Below are 20,837 nucleotides of genomic sequence, written 5' to 3'. Positions count from 1 at the left end.
CCCAGTGCCTTGTCTATGACTGCCACTGTTCTCCCTGGGAACAAGGAGTGCTTCAGTATATTTCGAAAGGTCTACGTGTCTGCGGCATGATCAGTACTGGCTTAAATGCAATGTCCCTACTGCTGGTGTGCCAGGCCAATTGAGCACTTTCTTAGTCAAAGGCACAGCCAGCCAATACCAATGGGACGAGATCTTCGTTATTACAGATCTTACCCTCCGAATCTCCAGAATTGCAATCCAAGGCTGTGGGTGCGTCATGAGCCTTGTGGTGGTGGGTAGAGGGCCCTGAGGCTCAACTTGTCCAGCCTCTCAGACAAGGAAAAGGCATATTTACTTAATGCTCCTGTCGTGTTGAAGGAACTGTTTGGGTAAAGGTGAGAACTTCTGAATCCACACTTTTTAAACTGAGTTTTAGTTTCAACATGTCAGATATAAAGTTGAAATGAGTTTGCATCCCAATACCTCACTTTATATACATCACAGAAGACTGAACTATAACAAAACTGTTTGACATACACTACCGGTCCAAAGTTTTAAAACACCTTCTCATTCAAGGGTTTTCTTGTTTTGTACTATATTCTTTAAATTGTGGAATAATAGTGAAGACATCAAAATGATGAAATAACACATATGGAATAATGTAGTAACCAAAAGAGTGTTAAACAGATTCTTCAAATAGCCACCCTTTGCCTTGATGCTAGCTTTGCACACTCTTGGCATTCTCTCAACCAGCTTCACCTGGAATTCTTTTCCAACTGTCTTGAAGGAGTTCACACACATGCTGAGCACTTGTTGGCTGCTTTTCCTTCACTCTGCGGTTCTATTCCTCCCAAACCATCTCAATTTGGTTGAGGTAATTAAATTCGGAAAATATTAATAACAGTCCACACATGAGGCCAAAGAGGGTGCTTTTGGTCATTGACTGCAGAAAGGCTCTACGCAAAACCAAAAGCAGAGAGACATCAGGGCTACAGATCCTCAAAGCTTTCTGAGAATGTTCACGTTCCGAAGGTGTACACTCAACTTGCTGGCTCTAGTCGTCAAGGCATCAAGGCGACTGGTTCATCTACATTTATATTTTTCATGTCCTTGTTCAGCCACAACTCGGTGAATTATAGGATATTACAGTTCGTCAGGTCCCGTTGATAGGATAGTCTTGAACAGATCTCATCCAGTTTGTTTTCCAGTGATTGCACGTTCACCAATAGAATGGAGGGTAATGGCAACTTATCCACTCCTATAGAACCGCCTTTGCCTCCTCTGAGTGATGGGGATTTGGGCCTAGTCTGGAAAAGGCATTATGTCCTTCGTCTCTGATTTATTGAAATAGAAGTCCTCATCCAAATCGAGGTTAGGAATTGCTGTTTTGATGACTTTTGCTCACCAGTAGAGCTAACTACACTGCTGAACCTGTAAGATAAAATCATGCAAATAGGCATTTTTGCTTGTTAATACAAATAATTGTTTGTAGGTCTTCCATTTAAACACAATGTGGACATACTTGCGAACATTAGAAAAAGTTTACTATTTAGATTACGGGGTGGGTGAGGAGCCAACTTTTTTTTGTGATGCACTAAAGTCCACTGCACATCCCGAAGCTTATGCTCGTGTGCGGATCACGTTCTGCATGTGTATTCTCTATGTGCAGAGAACAGGCTACTCAGGCAAGCAGTCATGGTGCTCATTTAATAAAGTTATATCAAAGCTGAATCAATGTCTGTGAAATCACATAATGATCACAGTATTCTACATAACAGAACAGAATATAATAGCCAAGTATAACATTTTTTGCAAGACACAAACACCACCACAGCATGCGCCACTAGGACAAATACACAGGTAGGCTATGCTACGGTACCCAGATTGTCATACTGTTCCTTCATACAGACCTTGTGCCATACTGGGATATTCTCTAATACCGGCACTGAACACAATTGGTACTATTTTTAAACCCCACTGGGCCTCTGTAATCTGAAAGTTAGCAATGCTAGCAAATACATGTAAAATTCCATAGAGAATGCTAACACAATGCTAATGAGCGGATTGCGAAAGTTTTATACGGTCTCTGACCTAAACTATTTGTAGGACAGACAAAGTTATACAAGTAAACAAAAAATTATACTCACTGTTTGCTGCATGCACAAAACAAATATTAGACAGCATGGCTCTTGATCCAGGAGGGGATTCTCTGTTGTTTGTAAGTGAAGCTTGATTTTGGAAGAAGCTAACGCTTTAGGTAGCTAGATGGCTAACTAGCTACTAAATTAGCTAACCAAATCAAATTGCATAGCATTTAGCACATTTTAGACAGTTAACTTAATAGCTATTATATCTAGCTGGCAAACATTTAGTTATGAATTCCATAATGTAACTAGCTGGATCATCTGGCGCGTGCTGCACAACAGTGAGTAACTCACAAGGCTCCGGTCTCTAACTGTTGTGTGCTTGTAAACAAACACCACGTGACGGTGACTACTGTTCATTTTTCATTCTGAAGCTTATATGACAGGTGAAATGAAGAACGCAATCTTTATCTCCCTAACGTATTGCACAAGTTGACTGCAAGTATTTATTTAAAAAAGTACCTACAAATATTCAAATGTGTAAAAACAAAACTTCAAAGAAATTGTTTCAACGATATTGACGGTATTGAAAAATTTCCCGTGGCTATTTCCAAATACCCTGGTATATGGTATACCGCCCAAGCCTAGTGGCCACCACTATTTCAATGTCATTTCCTGTCCTAGAAAGAAAATGCTCATTTAGGTTCCACCTCTGAAGAATGACGAAGGCTACTTATACATATGAATTGAGGAGAATTTGGGAATTGGGAATGTCCATGTGGAATTGATAAACATCAACAAATAGGGCACTGACAGCTGTTAGTGTACCTAGTTAGCATGCTAACCTTATCTTAGCTAATGTTGTCTGTTATTGCTGGTTATTATCTTTACTACACCGTATTCTAAAGATTAACCAGCTTGCTGTTTTGCTGGTTCTGGATTTGTTATTAGCATTGATTTAGGGAAAACTAAGCCACAGATGGAAACCACTGGCCTATCTTTGACTTTGCCATCCATTGTTATCTCCAAAGTTGTGTCATCTTCCATAAAGCTGCTGGCATGCAGCAAAGTCAAATCAGCCTGTGCTCATGGTTCTCACAGGGGAAGTGAAATGATAGGCTACAATGACTTTGCTCATGATCATGCACGCCACAAATGACATGTCACTATATATTCCTTGAATGTTATATCACGGGTGCCTCTTCATTATCTGCTAACGTAACGTTAAAGCGTGTAGTAAAGCAAAAATGTTGTGGTAAAAACCATTCATCCTGCAAAATGCTAAAAGTTGGTCCAGGTCTTTCTTTTCCGCTGTATGGCGTCTGATAGAAAGGATCCTTCTTGGGTCCCTCTGTAGTTAGATCAGCTGATCTCCATTCCTACAGTCACTACATAGCCCCAGAGCGTTCTTGTGTAGGTGGAGTGGTGCAGGGCTACACAGGGTCCTAAACAGAGGCCATGGCCCCAGACCTGAAGGAGATCACAATTCACTTCAGTATCTTCGATAAATCTATTTAAAAACACAATTTAACTTTAACATACAGAGGGGTGGCCAAAGTAATGTTTTGTACCATTCATAAAATGGTTAGATATTATTTTAATAGAGACTAGCTCAAGAATAAGTGAAAATGTATAAAATATCCAATGGATTATGATAATATTCAGGTAATTAAATGTGGAGGTGCAAAAACAGAAGTTTGATTTTTTTTCCTTTTTTTTCTCTCCATGGCTCAGACAGTCAAGTGGACACAAGGTCGCTTGGCTCATCTCAGTCACGAAGAGGAATAGCTTTGCAGCTGTTTCTCATTAATTAATAATGCCATGCTGGTGGGTGGTAACATTTGTTTTTAAAACAGCCCTGAAATGAAACGTAGGCTGAAAATAATTTGTATGTCATATCATAGGAAAATATACTGTATTCACACTGGGCAGTTTGATTTGTCACTTCAAACCTAAATATAACATACTTAAATCGTTGTGAAACATCTTGGGTAAGCTCTGGTCTTCGTCTTTCAGCTAAAGAAAGTGAATTTCTCCCGGTGTGGGTGTTTTAACACCATCTGCTTTAAAATTAATTCACTCCATAAATCAAAACAACACTGTAGGCTACTTCGAAACAATACTGTATGACTCAAGAAGAGCTCAATACGTATCCTCATGAAACTAATTGAGTTTAAATGGTTACTATGCAGAATGATGCTGCATGGATGTCTCACCGGTAAAACTATCATGCTCAATTGAATGCAGTGTTTTTGTCTTAAAGTAATGTTATACTATACTATTATAATTGGTTCGGTTATGTAGAATACTCTGATGTTTATGTAATCTTGCAGACACTGATTCATCTTTGACCTAACTTTATTAAACAAGCACCATTCGCCCGAGTAGGCTGTTGTCTGCGTGTAAAGTAAAGAATATACTCATGTGCAGAAGCTTCGGGAAGCTCCATATTTTTGAATGCTGCAGACTAAAGATCTAAAAAAAAAACTACGAAAAAAGTGGTCCCCAAAGATTGTCTACCATGTAACATACAGTTGAAGTCGGAAGTTTACATACACCTTAGCCAAATATATTTAAACTCTCAGTTTTTCACAATTCCTGACATTTAATCACCACTTTATTTTAAGAATGTGAAATGTCAGAATAATAGTAGAGAGAATGATTTATTTCAGCTTTTTATAACGACTGTCGTCGGGAGAAGAGGACCAAAGCGCAGCGTGGTAAAGTATTCATAATACTTTTAATAAATACGAATACTTGAACAAAAAACAACAACCCGACAAACGAACAGTTCTGCAAGGTGCAATACACACAAAACGGAAAACAACTACCCACAACCCATAGTGGGAAAACAGGCTGCCTAAGTATGGTTCTCAATCAGAGACAACGATTGACAGCTGCCTCTGATTGGGAACCATACCAGGCCAAACACATAGAAATCTAACACACAGAACCAAACATAGAATGCCCACCCCAACTCACACCCTGACCAAACTAAAATAGAAACACAAAAAAGGAACCAAGGTCAGGACGTGACACTTTTATTTATTTTGTCACATTCCCAGTGGGTCAGAAGTTTACATACACACAATTAGTATTTGGTAGCATTGCCTTTAAATTGTTTAACTTGAGTCAAACATTTCAGGTAGCCTTCCACAAGATTCCCACAATAATTTGGGTGAAATTTGTCTCATTCCTCCTGACAGAGCTGGTGTAACTGAGTCAGGTTTGTAGGCCTCATTGTTCGCACACACTTTTTCAGTTCTCCCCACAAATGTTCTATAGGATTGAGGTCAGGGCTTTGTGATGGCCACTCCAATACCTTGACGTTGTTGTCCTTAAGCCAACTTTGGAAGAATGCTTGGGGTCATTGTCCATTTGGAAGACCCATTTGCGACCAAGCTTTAACTTGACTGACTGATTACTTGAGATGTTGCTTCAATATATCAACATATTTTACCTCATGATGCCATCTATTTTGTGAAGTGCACCAGTTTTCTATGGCGGTTTGGAGCAGTGTCTTCTTCCTTGCTGAGCGGCCTTTCAGGTTATGTCGATAAAGGACTCGTTTTACTGTGGATATAGATACTTTTGCAAGGTCCTTTTTCACAAGGTCCTTTGAAGTTGTTCTGGGATTGATTTGCACTTTTCACACCAAAGTACATGAATCTCCAGGAGACAGAACGCGCCTCCTTCCTGAGCTGTATGACGGCTGCGTGATCCCATGGTGTTTATACTTGCGTACTATTGTTTGTACAGATGAACGTGGTCCTTCATCCTTGGGAGCAATTTCCAAAAGCCTGAACAGACTTGTGGAGTTCTACACATTTTTTACTGAGGTCTTAGCTGATTTCTTTTGATTTTCCCATGATGTCAAGCAAAGAGGCACTGAGTTTGAAGGTAGGCCTTGAAATACATTCACAGGTAGACCTCCAATTGACTCAAATTATGTCAATTAGCCTATCAGAAGTTTCCAAAGACATGACATCATTTTCTGGAATTCTCCAAGCTGTTTAAAGGCACAGTCAACATAGTGTATGTAAACTTCTGACCCACTGGAATTGTGATACAGTGAATTATAAGTGAAATAATCTGTCGTTTACAGACAGATTATTTCACTTATAATTCACTGTATCACAATTGTTGGAAAAATGACTTGTGTCACGCACAAAATGGATGTCCTAACCGACTTGCCAAAACTATAGTTTGTTAACAAGAAATTTGTGGAGTGGTTGAAAAACAAGTTTTAGTGACTCCAACCTAAGTGTATATTAACTTCCGACTTCAACTGTATGTTCCAATACGTGCGCAACGTCATTGCTGTCTCTCTCTCTCGCTCTCTGCTGTGTGTGCATGTTGCTAGCTGTCTCTCAAATGGGGAGGGGCTGAAGCTCATTGGCTAGAACTTGAATCGTTAGGGGGCTGGTCCACGTGGGGGAATCTTAAGTGAAAATTGCACAGCACAGCTTCCAGAAAAGTAACTTTCAAACTAGGGATGTCATGGCTAATTGAAGTAAGACAGTAATTCTGCTCATAGATTATGCATGTTTGAACTATACATTGACATATCCAATCCAAAGTGGGAGGTTTAAAAAACGTTTAGTGGTCACCAAATTTTCAGAGCATGTCATTAAGTTTAAGCGTCAGCCAATAAAATATGTTGACATGGTTGCACGTGATCAAAGACTACATGTTAGCTATTCCAATGACCTAACCTGGCCCACTATGCTATCCTCACCAGGTGGCCGTGATTATGTCCGTTTCAAATTCCATATCAGCCAATTCAAATCGTTGACGTACTTAGACTGATAGAACACTTTTCCATAAGAGCGTCCTTAACATCAGTCAAACAGCACCATCTGCTAATCAAAGTTACTAAAGCACACATGAATGTTCAATTGGATGATTAGCTCGCAGTATTGCGAGCCTGGCTCCTGGTGAGTTCAAATCCCAGCTGAGCTAAAAGAAAATATCTTTGAAATGTGGAGTTACATATATCGTTTAGAGAAGTGCAGCCAAAACCTTGTCAATGAAGATTACGAATACATTTAATGAGGAGATTCTTGTTGGGAGTCCCTCTTGCAGACCGACACATAGACTATTGGCCGTGCTATATTAATAATTGTCGCTACTGTAGGCTACATTACATAGACATGTAGGCTACATTTCTACGTGAAGGGTACAATGTTTATATATGCATTATTATAACCATCCACTTTGTCACATGTGTCGACCGGCAGTTAACACTGTTTTCCTTCACAGAAATGCTTGAAGTGAAGGGGCCTCGAACCCACGGTTAATGAGCACAATTTAGCGGTGTGTGCCACCAGGAAAGTAATGATGATAAAAGTACATGACAGCTACTTCACACAATTCCTTGACTTTTTGTTATGTTATTGGATGAACTTCAATGTTGTATAGATCTGCTTTACCTTTTGTCGGTAAAAGCACATGGATGTACAGTTCATGTCAAAGATTTGGACACACCTACTCATTCAAGGGTTTTTCTTTATTTTTGCTGTTTTTTACATTGTAGAATAATATTGAAGACATCAAGACTATGAAATAACACATATGGAATCATGTAATAAACAACAAAGTGTTAAATGTACTGTATTATTGACTGTATGTTTTGTTTTACTCCATGTGTAACTCTGTGTTGTTGTATGTGTTGAACTGCTTTGCTTTATCTTGGCCAGGTCGCAATTGTAAATGAGAACTTGTTCTCAACTTGCCTACCTGGTTAAATAAAGGTGAAATAAAAAATCAATCAATCAATCAAAATATATTTTAAAATTGAGATTCATCAAAGTAGCCACCCTTTGTCTTAATGACAGCTCTGCACACTCTTGGCATTCTCTCAACCTGCTTCATGAGGTAGTCACCTGGATTGAATTTGAATTAACAGGTGTGCCTTGTTAATGGTTAATTTGTGGAATTTCTTTCCTTCTTAATGCTTTTGAGTCAATCAGTTGTGTTGTGACAAGGTAGGGGTAGTATACAGAAGATAACCCTATTTGGTAAAAGATCAAGTCCATATTATGGCAAGAACAGCTCAAATAAGCAAAGAGAAACGACAGTCCATCATTACTTTAAGACATCCGGAACATTTCAAGAACTTTGAAAGTTTCTTCAAGTGCATTTGCAAAAACCATCAAGCACTATGATGAAACTGGCTCTCATGAGGACCGCCACAGGAAAGGAAGACCCAGAGTCAACTCTGCTGCAGAGGATAAGATCATTAGAGTTACCAGCCTCAGAAATGACATCCCAAATAAATCCTTCACAGAGTTCAAGTAACAGACACATTTCAACATCAACTGTTCAGAGGAGACTGCGTGAACCCGTCCTTCATGGTCGAATTGCTGCAAAGAAACCACTACTAAAGGACACCAATAATAAGAAGAGACTTGTTGGGGCCAAGAAACATAAGCAATGGACATTTGACCGGTGGAAATCTCTCCTTTGGTCTGATTAATATTTGGTTGCAACCGTCGTGTCTTTGTGAGATGCAGAGTAAGTGAATGGATGAACTCTGCATGTGTGGATCCCAACATGAAGCATGGAGGAGGTGGTGTGGGGGTGCTTTGCTGGTGACACTGTCTGTGATTTATTTAGAATTCAAAGCACACTTAACCAGCAAGGCTACTACAGCATTCTGCACTTATACTCCACTCCGTCCCATCTGGTTTGCGCTTAGTGGGACTATAATTTGTTTTCAACAGGACAATAACCCAAAGCACTCCTCCAGGCTGTGTAAGGGCTATTTTACCAAGAAGGCGAGTGATGGAGTGCTGCATCAGATGACCTGGTCTCCACAATCATCTGACCTCAACCCAATTGAGATAGTTTGGGATGATTTGGACCGTAGGGTGAAGGAAAAGCAGCCAACAAGTGCTCAGCATATGTGGGAACTCCTTCAAGACTGTTGGAAAAGCATTCCAGGTGAAGCTGGTTGAGAGAATGCCAAGATTGTGCAAAGCTATCAAGGCAAAGGGTTGCTACTTTAAATAATCTAAAATATTTTGATATCTTCACTATTATTCTACAATGTAGATAATCGTACAAATAAAGAAAAACCCTTGAATGAGTAGGTATGTCCAAACTTTTGACTCGTACTGTATGTGATATGGATAAGCAAAAACGTGGGATTTAGTCATATATGCGAAAACAAACCTGATGAATTTTGTCTAAGGTAACGTTGGTAAGTAGCCTAGTCAAGGATACGATATTGTCACTCTGCACTTGAGACAGACCAAGTGAAGGGGAACCAAATTAAACCTTGAAACAGGAGGTTTAAATATATACCTCTGGTAGCCAAGTTGACCTATTTTAAGAAATTCCATTGGTTGGAAGATAAAACGTTTAAGATATTTGATAGGCTGGTGTGGAATTTGTTACAGGAAATAATTACGGCCACCTGGTTAGGTTAGCATAGGGCTGAATGTGCCAGGTTATCTAATGGGAGCAGCTAATATGTAGCTATTGATCACGTGCAACATTGTCAACGATTTTAATTGGCTGATGCTTAAACTTAAACTTATTCTAATGTTTGCAAGTATGGCCCCCAATGACTTTTTAAACCTATAGCCATATTGTACTCCAGTCAAGGACTTGTGACTCGACTTGGACTCAACCATTGGTGACTCGTATTTGCCTTCTCGTGACCAATGTTCCCTTTTTTTAATCAATGAGGAAATGTCAGATCTGCTGAGCGCAAACTTGAACATAGTGAAAATTCCAGCGGGAATTGACTGTAAAATAAAATCCATACCATTATTACAGAGAATCAAGTACCCAACTGGAAAAAGTACCCAACTGTCATACTTGAGTAAAGTAAAGATGCGTTATTTGAAACTGACTCAATTAAAGGTCAAATCACCCAGTAAAATTCTACTTGAGTAAAGTTTTTTTTAAATTGATTTAAAATATACTTAAGTATCAAAAGTAAATGTAATTGCTAAAATGTACTTAAGTATCAAAAGTAAAAGTAAAAGCATAAATCATAAATCATATCAAATTCCTTATATTAAGCAAACCAGACACCACCATTTTATATTTTAATTTTTAATTTACGGATTGCCAGGGGAACGCTCCAACATTCAGTCATCATTTACAAACGAAGCATGTGTGTTTAGTGAGTCCGCCAGATCAGAGGCAGTAAGGATGACCAGGGATGTTTGGTTGATAAGTGCGTCAATTGGACTATTGTCCTAAGCACTCAAAATGTAACAAGTTCCTTTGTCTGTCAATGAAAATGTATGGAGTAAAAAGTACAATATCTTCTTAAGGAATAAATATAAATAGTAAAGTAAAGTAGCGGCCCATTTTAAAATGCATTAATTATTCCATTTGACCGTTGCGGTGCAAGTGTCAACTCGTCAGACGTCATGAAACGTAATCAGAAGTGTCCACTTAAATTGAGGGGAGAGGGTTTGTCATTTAAGTGTTTGGAGTGCAGCCTAGAAATGCACACGTTTGGTGCTCTTGTAGGGAGCAATCACTCCCCTATTGCTGACTACAAATGATCTATAACTGGGCTAATATCTCATTAACTAGCAAAGGATAGAAACACATGTACACACGTCGCTACATGTCGCTCTCGCTTTGATCTCAAAACAAGCACATCCACTCTTGACCGCTCGTGTTGTAAAAAAAAAAAAAAAAAAAATTGCATGTAGGCCTACTGCAGCTCAGATTGGTTATGGCACACCGGTCTGTGTTGAGTACGGGCCTATTGTCAATAAAATCGTGTCCTACCCTGATGCGTTCTGACTACAACAAAATATATTTCATAATTAATTTTGTTTCGGTATGTTGCATTGAAAGAGGCTAATATTGTGTTGCTTCGATCATAATTCCCACAGAAAAGGGAAACGTTGATAGTGTTCCCAGTGAAGGGAAAACTCAATCTTGTGCTTCTCTGCTCATGCTTATATTTCATCTGCGGTAGTCCCGGGGAGCTGCGCGCAGTTTAGAGGGAACATTGCTCGTGATGTGTATTTTCATTTGGACTGGATAGGCTACTATGATAAACAGAATATTATCAGCACTGGGTGCGCAGAGCAGCGAGTATTCTAGGCAGACAGGCAGGCTCTGCTCAGGTGTTGTGCCGAAAATCTCCCTCCTGCCCCCCTTTTAATTTCCTTAATTTTGTGGCTAGAGTCAAATACTTCTGTTGTACACATCAGGTTAGGCAACCGAAATTAATAACGAATGTATGTGTGTTATATTAAACATAGAGGATGGAGTAAAATGTTGGCAAGCAATAAACATTTCAGAACAGCTATGGCTGAATTATTATCCTTACACTTTCAAAAATATTAGTCAAATAAGACATGGAGGAGATGACGAATTTTGGCAAAAATAATTATTTATAGAGTAATACAAATCAGTAGCGGATTTAGGTACGGGGCGCCCCCGGGTGCGGGCGGGCACGGGAGCTGAAGGGGGGTTCGCCCAGGGTGCCATACAAGCTAGAAACGCCACATACACTTGAAACAAATACCCAAACCAAAAAACGCGTCCTGCTACTAAGATCAGTGAAATGTAGGCTAAACTGACAATGGAGTGAAGAGCAGAAATCTCAACTGGCAAGCAAATCGCATCAATGAAGAACTCGAAGGGGGGGGGGGGGGGGATTCTGGCAAGGGGGAGATTTTCGGCTCAACACCGGCAAGCTGGCAGTACGAGTGAAATAACTGCAGTAACAATATGTCTACAGAACCCCGAATCATTAGTTTTTCAGCAGTGTGCAAAGAGTGTGGCACAATGTCAAATATGTAATAGAAAAATCGGAAAGATCGGAACCACGTCGAACTTCAAATGACTCGAACATTGATGACTCGGACTTGACATGAACTTAGCCATAGGGATTCATGACTCAACTCTGACTCGAGCACGGGGACTTGGGACTAGACTCGGACTCAAGGTTTAGTGACTTGACTACAACACTGCCCAGAGCTATTATATTAAGTAGATCTCAAACTCATTCTCAAACTGGAGGTGTTTCCAGGTTACTTACTACTAGGCAGGCAATGACATGCACGGGGCACGTCCGCGGCAGTCTGGGGGAAAGTTGTCCACTCCATGAGTGGAGTGGCCTGGGCACGTGGCTACATATTAGCAGTGAGCTTGCATCCTTTCTTACCCTGACCTGACTTGCCCTCTCATAGGAAAGCGATTAGCACTTTAATTAGGGAAATATCTGGGCATGTAAGAAGCTCTTAAAAACTCAGTGGAACTCTTTTGTCTCTCTCCATCTTCAGGAAGTATGGCACTGTAATTACAATTAATAGGAACACTTAGAGGACAAATCATGCCTGTAAATATCAGGGAAAGCACGCAGCAACGATGCCCAACTCTCCCACTAATGACATAAATGGAATGCAGGGGGAACTTAGAATTCAGTGGAAAGTAATTTGTCAGTTGAGATTTTCCAGAATTTTCTGCTGCCAGAAAGCTTGTTACTTTAGTATTTGTCATAGTAAGGACTTCCTTTGGGAAAGGGAAATGGCGATACCTAGTCAGTTGTACAACTGAATGCATTCAACTGAAAATTGTCTTCCACATTTAACCCAACCCCTCTGAATCAGAGAGGTGCGGAGGGCTGCCTTAATCGACATCCACGTCTTCAGCACCCGGGGAACAGTGGGTTAACTGCCTTGCTCAGTGGCAGAACAACATATTTTTTTTATATGGCCAGCTCGGGGATTCGATCCAGCAACCTTTCGGTAACTGGCCCAATGCTCCTACTCTCCAGGCGACCGGCCACCCCTATTGTAGTCATTAACATGGTCAGATTGGATGGTATATTTTTGCTTATTTCCTGTATCAACGGATGGGTACACAACACAATTAGATAGGTCTATGAATATAGAATATAGTGCTACTTGATTTTTGCCATTTCTGAACAGCTTTCTCATTAACACACCAGACACATACAGTGGGGAGAACAAGTATTTGATACACTGCCGATTTTGCAGGTTTTCCTACTTACAAAGCATGTAGAGGTCTGTAATTTTTATCATAGGAACACTTCAACTTTGAGAGACGGAATCTAAAACAAAAATCCAGAAAATCACATTGTATGATTTTTAAGTAATTAATTTGCATTTTATTGCAATAAGTATTTGATACATCAGAAAAGCAGAACTGAATATTTGGTATAGAAACCTTTGTTTGCAATTACAGAGATCATATGTTTCCTGTAGTTCTAGACCAGGTTTGCACACACTGCAGCAGGGATTTTGGCCCACTCCTCCATACAGACCTTCTCCAGATCCTTCAGGTTTCGGGGCTGTCACTGGGCAATACGGACTTTCAGCTCCCTCCAAAGATTTTCTATTGGGTTCAGGTCTGGAGACTGGCTAGGCCACTCCAGGACCTTGAGATCCTTCTTACGGAGCCACTCCTTAGTTGCCCTGGCTGTGTATTTCGGGTCGTTGTCATGCTGGAAGACCCAGCCATGACCCATCTTCAAATGCTCTTACTGAGGGAATGAGGTTGTTGGCCAAGATCTCGCGATACATGGCCCCATCCATCCTCCCCTCAATACGGTGCAGTTGTCGTGTCCCCTTTGCAGAAAAGCATCCCCAAAGAATGATGTTTCCACCTCCATGCTTCACGGTTGGGATGGTGTTCTTGGGGTTGTATTCATCCTTCTTCCTCCAAACATGGCGAGTGGAGTTTAGACCAAAAAGCTTTAGACCTTCTCCCATTCCTCCTCTGGATCATCCAGATGGTCAATGGCAAATGTCAGACGGGCCTGGACATGCGCTGGCTTGAGCAGGGGGACCTTGCGTGCGCTGCAGGATTTTAATCCATGACGGCGTAGTGTATTACTAATAGTTTTCTTTGAGACTGTGGTCCCAGCTCTCTTCAGGTCATTGACCAGGTTCTGCCGTGTAGTTCTGGGCTGATCCCTCACCTTCCTCATGATCATTGATGCTCCACGAGGTGAGATCTTGCATGGAGCCCCAGACCGAGGGTGATTGACCGTCATCTTGAACTTCTTCCATTTTCTAATAATTGCGCCAACAGTTGTTGCCTTCTCACCAAGCTGCTTGCCTATTGTCCTGTATCCCATCCCAGCCTTGTGCAGGTCTACAATTTTATCCCTGATGTCTTTACACAGCTGTCTAGTCTTGGCCATTGTGGAGAGGTTGGAGTCTGTTTGATTGAGTGTGTGGACAGGTGTCTTTTATACAGGTAACGAGTTCAAACAGGTGCAGTTAATACAGGTAATGAGTGGAGAACAGGAGAGCTTCTTAAAGAAAAACTAACAGGTCTGTGAGAGCCGGAATTCTTACTGGTTGGTAGGTGATCAAATACTTATTGCATGCAATAAAATGCAAATTAATCACTTAAAAATCATACAATGTGATTTTCTGGATTTTTGTTTTAGATTCCGTCTCTCAGTTGAAGTGTACCTATGATACAAATTACAGACCTCTACAAGCTTTGTAAGTAGGAAAACCTGCAAAATCGGCAGTGTATCAAATACTTGTTCTCCCCACTGTACTTAGCTTTGTGTGATAGCCTTGTGTGAATTGAATCTGATACAGTGCCTTCGGAAAGTATTCATACCCATTTTAATTATTCCACATTTTGTTGTCTTACAGCCTGAATTCACAATTGCTTAAATATATTTATCTCTCATTCATCTACACACAATACACCGTAATGACAAAGTGAAAACATGATTTTAGAAATGTTTGCACATTTATTGTAAATTAAATACAGACATCTAATTTGTATACAGAGCAGTCAAAAGTTTGGACTCACCTATAGTGGTTCCTCCTTTAAAAGTTGCGAGCTTGGTTCGCGCCCAGGCTCTGTCGCAGCCGGCCGCGACCGGGAGGTCCGTGGGGCGACGCACAATTGACCTAGCGTCGTCCGGGTTAGGGAGGGTTTGGCTGGTAGGGATATCCTTGTCTCATCGCGCACTAGCAACTCCTGTGGTGGGCCGGGCGCAGTGTACGCTAACCAGGTCGCCAGGTGCATGGTGTTTCCTCCGACACATTGGTGCGGCTGGCTTCCAGGTTAGATGCACGCTGTGTTAAGAAGCAGTGCGGCTTGGTTGGGTTGTGTTTCGGAGGACGCATGGCTTTTGACCTTCGTCTCTCCCGAGCCCGTACGGGAGTTGTAGCGATGAGACAAGATAGTAACTACTGACAATTGAATACCACGAAATTGGGGAGAAAAGGGGGTAAAAAAAAAATATATATATATATATATATATATATATTTTTTTTTTTAAAGTTGCAAGCCTACACTGCAGGACTTAGAGGTACCTAGCGTCATGGCTTCATTGCTCCAGACCACCACAAGGGGAGATAGAGCACTCATTATGCATTTGGGTCCCAAGGTTTTTATATGACCAATCATATCAAGTGGTTCCAATGACGAATTTGATGCGGGCCACCCGTCCCTGGTGACTTCAGCAAAGATGGCTGACGAAACATCACGGGGAAGCAAATGTATGTCGTTTTAACGTCATAATGAGTCAAGCAAAAAATGTACAATTGAGAGGAATATGTTAGTTAATGTAGAGACCAACGTGCATATTTTTTGTCATAAAGTTAATTTACGAAAATCGCTATTTAGCTTGTTTAAAAAAAAATCTGCCATATCCAATGCCAGGTGTTTCAAACTCATTCATTATAGCAAGCAGGGAGCAGGTTTCGAACCAACATTCTAGCCTGAAGTCCAGCACGCTATCGACTGTGCCCAAATGTATTAGGGGTTGGGGTTGGGGCCAATTGTGGCTAAAAACACGTATCAATTGGAATCTTTAACGTGGAAAGGGGAAAAACTATTATTATTAGTTTTTCATAGGCATAGCAGGGTGGGCTATTAGCTGAACAATAGACTATTCAACCTTTACAAAATAATTGTCCTCCCCATCTTGAGCTTCGCCTCCAACCCCTTTCGATGCGTGTAACGAATGTGGGTGTGGTCTATATAAGGGTGCTAATTTAAAAAACTCACAAAAGCTCTGACAAAGGCCGTGAGGCCGATACGTAACGCTTATTAAAGATAATACGTGATACGATCAAGAGCAGTGTACGGGTTCCTTCTTTTTCCTCATCTCATCCGGCTGTTGCCATGCACCTGCAAAAAAAGATGGCTCAGATGTGCGAGTGCCTTTTTGAATTTGACTTTACAAACAACAAGAGGGCTTAATTGTCTATTTCTTCGGAGCCTAGACCTATATAAAATAACTTAACTGGCTGAGGTAGGATATTTTTAATAGGCCTACTTACAATTGCAACTGGTCAAAAATGTAGCATCCTAGATAAAACAATAATTTAAAGAAAAAAAGTCTGCACGTTCAAACTAAAACAATGTAAATAAAAAGAAAGCGCACATTTGTAATTCCCAAACTCTCAAGTAATTGGAAAGGTAGATACAAATTATGTGTGACACTGTGCTTACAATAAAGAATGTAGCCCATCAATCAAATGATTCCTATTAGCAGGACAATATACTATTTATATACTTTTTTTTGCAATGTATTCAATGATTAAGTACTCTTAAAGTGTTACATTTCTAACTCAAAACAGCATTTATTCATCAACATCTTTATGCTTTCATTAATCTTCTTGATCTCTTCCCTTTTTGTCTGTAGCAATTTTGAGCAAATTGCTCAAGGGCCACGGTTGATTCGTCTGTGAAGATGATGTTATTGAATGTCTCACCAGCTTAATCCTTGCCTGGGCCTGCAGGACGCAAAGGTTTTTGTTTGTCAGACGAATCATTGGGTCGAAACTACAGAACAGTAGAAAACAAGCGATCACACATGGTTAATGTTCTGAGATTTACATATTTTTTAAATATATGTATATACAGTTGAAGTCGGAAGTTTACATACACTTAGGTTGGAGTCATTAAAACTTGTTTGTCAACCACTCCACAAATGTCTTGTTAACAAACTATAGTTTTGGCAAGTCGTGGGAAAATCAAAAGAAATCAGCCAGAAACAAATTGTAGACTTCTACAAGTCTGTTCATCCTTGGGAGCAAATTCCAAACACCTGAAGGTACAACATTCATCTGTACACACAATAGTACCCAAGTATAAACACCATGGGACCACACAGCCGCCATACCGCTCAGGAAGGAGACGCGTTCTGTCTCCTAGAGATGAACGTACTTTGGTGCGAAAAGGGAAAATCAATCAGAACAACAGCAAAGGACCTTGTGAAGATGCTGGAGGAAACAGGTACAAAAGTATCTATATCCACAGTAAAACGAGTCCTATATCGACATAACCTGAAAAGCCACACAGCAAGGAAGAAGCCATTGCTCCAAACCACCATAAAAAAGCCAGACTAGGGTTTGTAACTGCACATTTGGACAACGTTCTTACATTTTGGAGAAATTTCTTCTGATGAAACAAAAATAGAACTGTTTTGTCATAATGACCATCATTATGTTTGGAGGAAAAAGGCGGAGGGTTGCGAGCCGAAAAACACCATCCCAACCGTGAAGCACGGAGGTGGCAGCATCATGTTGTGGGGGTGCTTGCTGCATGAGGGACTGGTGTGCTTCACAAAATGGCTGGCATCATGGAATATTAGGTGGATATATTGAAGCAACATCTCAAGACATCAGTCAGGAAGTTAAAGCTTGGTCGCAAATGGGTCTTCCAAATGGACAATGACCCCAGCATACTATAAAGTTGTGGCAAAATGGCTTAAATAATGTGCCACAGAATGCTGCAGCAGCACGCAAGGTGTGCCGCAGTATGACAACTTTTAAAGGAGGAACCACTTTAAGAGTGTGCAAAGCTGTCATCAATGCAAAGGGTGGCTTCTTTGAAGAATCTCAAATATAAAATATAGTTGGATTTGTTTAACACTTCGTTGGTTAGTACATGATTCCATATGTGTTATTTCATAGTTTTGAGGTCTTCACTATTATTCTACAATGTAGAACATAGTAAAATAAAGAAAAACCCTTGAACTAGTAGGTGTGTCCAAATTTTTTCAACTCTTTGGCCTGAATGCAAAGCGCTATGTCTGGAGAAGACCAGGCACAGCTCATCATCCGTCTAACACCATCCCCACCGTGAAGCATGGTGGTGGCAGCATCATGTCATGGGTATGTTTTTCACAGGCAGGGACTGGGAGACTAGTAAAGGATGGATGGAGCCAAATACAGGCAAATCCTTGAAGAAAACCTGCTTCAGAGTGCAAATGACCTTAGACTGGGGGAAAATTACGTTCCAACAGGACAATGACCCCAAGCATACAACCAAAGCAACACTGGAATGGCTTCAGAACAAGAATGTAAAAGTCCTTGAGTGGCCCAGCCAAAGCCCAGACTTGAAGATTGCTGTTCACTGCAGCTCCCCATCTAACTTAACAGCGCTTGAGAAAATATGCAAGGAAGAATGGGAGAAAATCCCCAAATCCAGGTGTGCAAAGCTGATACAGACATTCCCAAGATGACTCAAAGCTCTAATCGCCACCAATAGGGTGTGAATACTTATGTAAATTATATATATTTTTTGTATTTATTTTTCAATAAATTTGCAAACTTTTCTAAATACATGTTTTCACTTTGTCATTATGGGGTTTTGAATTCAGGCTGTAACACAACAATAAGTTAAAAGGTATGAATACTTTCTGAAGGAAATGTATACCCTTGACAATTGAAAGGTTATTTTCAATTTTATCTTCAGAAATTGCAGGTATTCCACTAAGGTTTATATTGTACAGTCTGCTCTTCCTTATCAGAGTCTAATTGTTGCCGGCCATCTGTCTGCTGTCGTGTGTGTGCTGTCTAGCGAGCTGATCTGGCACAGGTAGCTAAATCACACTGTTGGCTTAAATTAAAGAGAGTGGATAAGCATATGGACCTATGAATGAGATTGGCTGCACAGCACCCTTATAGGGGAGAAACAGAGGCATACGAGAGGCATATATTCTACCAGCATCCATAATGATACAGCTTGGGCTGAATTGCCCTGCTGTTACAATTGTGCCTCTCCCCAAAGAAATGTGTGCATGGGTGCTGTGTGATGTTCAATTACATCTAGCTAGGGAGTTTAAATGGAAGCTAAACTGCAGAAAGTACACAGATATTGGAAAGCTGATTGAGTCTAGACCTAGAGCATATATTTGTGTCTCTCTAAGAGCGGACAGAGTTCCCTCACTGGTTCTGAAACCAGTGACAGCCTCTAATCAACTGAATAAACAGGACCCTCTTGAAATTATGGAAAACCCTTGATCAGTGCAAACGCTTTACTCTGCGATGATGAGGATTCACGTCTGCAATTAAGACAGGCAGATGGCATGAGAGGAGGGTTTGACTTGGCCCAAGTCTCTAATCACGCGGACGCACATTCTGTTGAAAGGCAGCGGTGTCTCTTCACAGAGTCTCCAAGGACCAAGGGCTCTCTGCTTCCGCTGCCAAGAAGGCTATCAGACACATATGCTTTATCTGTCGAGCTCATTACAAGCCCGATTTAGAGTGAGGGACGCATCACGTCAAATATGGTGGACAACAGCTGGCATGCAAAGATGTAAGAGGAGACATTGTTTTGGTTTCATGGGCTGCGTGTGGACATACAGTGAGTCCATGCTGTTTGCCTCCTTACTATACATAAGCTGCATATTGTATGACATGGTTTCCAAAAACAGAGGTCAAATGCATTGTGCACCGGCAACAGAGACCTGCTATTTCTACACCGATGCTAAAAACAGCATGGCCATGTCAAACGCAGCAAGACGTCATTCATAAAACGCCGAAATAGTACTTGGCATTACAGTACTATTACGCACTGATTACATCATGCACAGGTTGTTGTGGCTTTTTGCAATGTCATCTACATAAAGCTACTGACTTGACGACGGTACAGTAGAAGATCACAGTGTCATGCTTTACTTTCAGCTCTCTATTGTTTTAAACCCGCTCAGCCTGCAATGATTCATTTCGACTTCCTTACTGTGACCCTTCAGAGTGATTTCCATCTATTTAAATTCCCCGGCTCTTATTGTGTTTGGCACTTTAATTATGCAGATATCTTTGCCTGGCAGTGGGGGATGTACATAATCCCAACAGCTGCTCTGAGAAGCCCAAAGTGGTCTTTGTTACTTGCACTGCGGATAAATATGAACTTCACAGGCATGTTGCTACTTGAGCTCTACATCATCCTGACAGATATCCAGGCAAACTGGGATGACACCTGTCATCTCGCAGGAGGATGAATGGATTTACCTCAGAAACAGTGTGAAATCTTTCTCAATTCGACTGGTCTTTTCTCAGAGGGGAAAACACACATTACATGTGGCATAACATTTTGCTGAGAAGCACACCAGGGTCTTGTCTGAGGCCCATAGTAACACATTGTGTTGTGCTCTCTCTCTCTTTGCAGAAGAGTGGAGCAGCTGCCGGAGTTGCCGATCCATGTAAGTAACCAAACTGCACCACTTAAATATAGTATGTTTATCGATGGCATAAACCTTTTATGTTGGTGCAGGTTATGTGAAAAGCATTGATAGTACATTCTATAGAAGCCCTCTTTGGTGAAAGCACTCAAGGTTTTACATAGTGTCAAACCTACTTCTACACCACACACATCTCTTGTGTTAAAGATAATAATTTAAAATCACATTTGGGCGATTCCACACCAGCGTGGCCCGAAAATATTTTTGGTATCGCAGATTGTTCTAGGCAATTTACATAACTTCATTGGGAGGAAGAATGTTTAACATGCTTTTTACATTTGCATCACCATTTCTGGGTGGGGGGAATCCTAATGAAA

At 40.7% G+C, this 20,837-nt stretch overlaps 1 long non-coding RNA gene across 1 annotated transcript in view; it reads left to right on the top strand.

Moving 5' to 3' along the window:
* The window catches only part of LOC135563776 (uncharacterized), a 36,444-nt gene extending 15,963 nt beyond the window's left edge, over positions 1–20,481 (top strand). The window contains exon 3 of the long non-coding RNA XR_010460491.1: positions 20,448–20,481. This is a non-coding gene — a long non-coding RNA (uncharacterized LOC135563776). The remainder of the gene's footprint in view (positions 1–20,447) is intronic.
* The last annotated feature ends 356 nt before the right edge of the window (positions 20,482–20,837 follow it).

The sequence above is a fragment of the Oncorhynchus nerka genome, linkage group LG22, assembly GCF_034236695.1.
Source record: "Oncorhynchus nerka isolate Pitt River linkage group LG22, Oner_Uvic_2.0, whole genome shotgun sequence".
Classification (NCBI taxonomy): Eukaryota; Metazoa; Chordata; class Actinopteri; order Salmoniformes; family Salmonidae; genus Oncorhynchus; species Oncorhynchus nerka.
The sequence above is the reverse complement of the archived record's forward strand: the minus strand, read 5'-3'. Positions and strand labels throughout refer to the sequence as shown.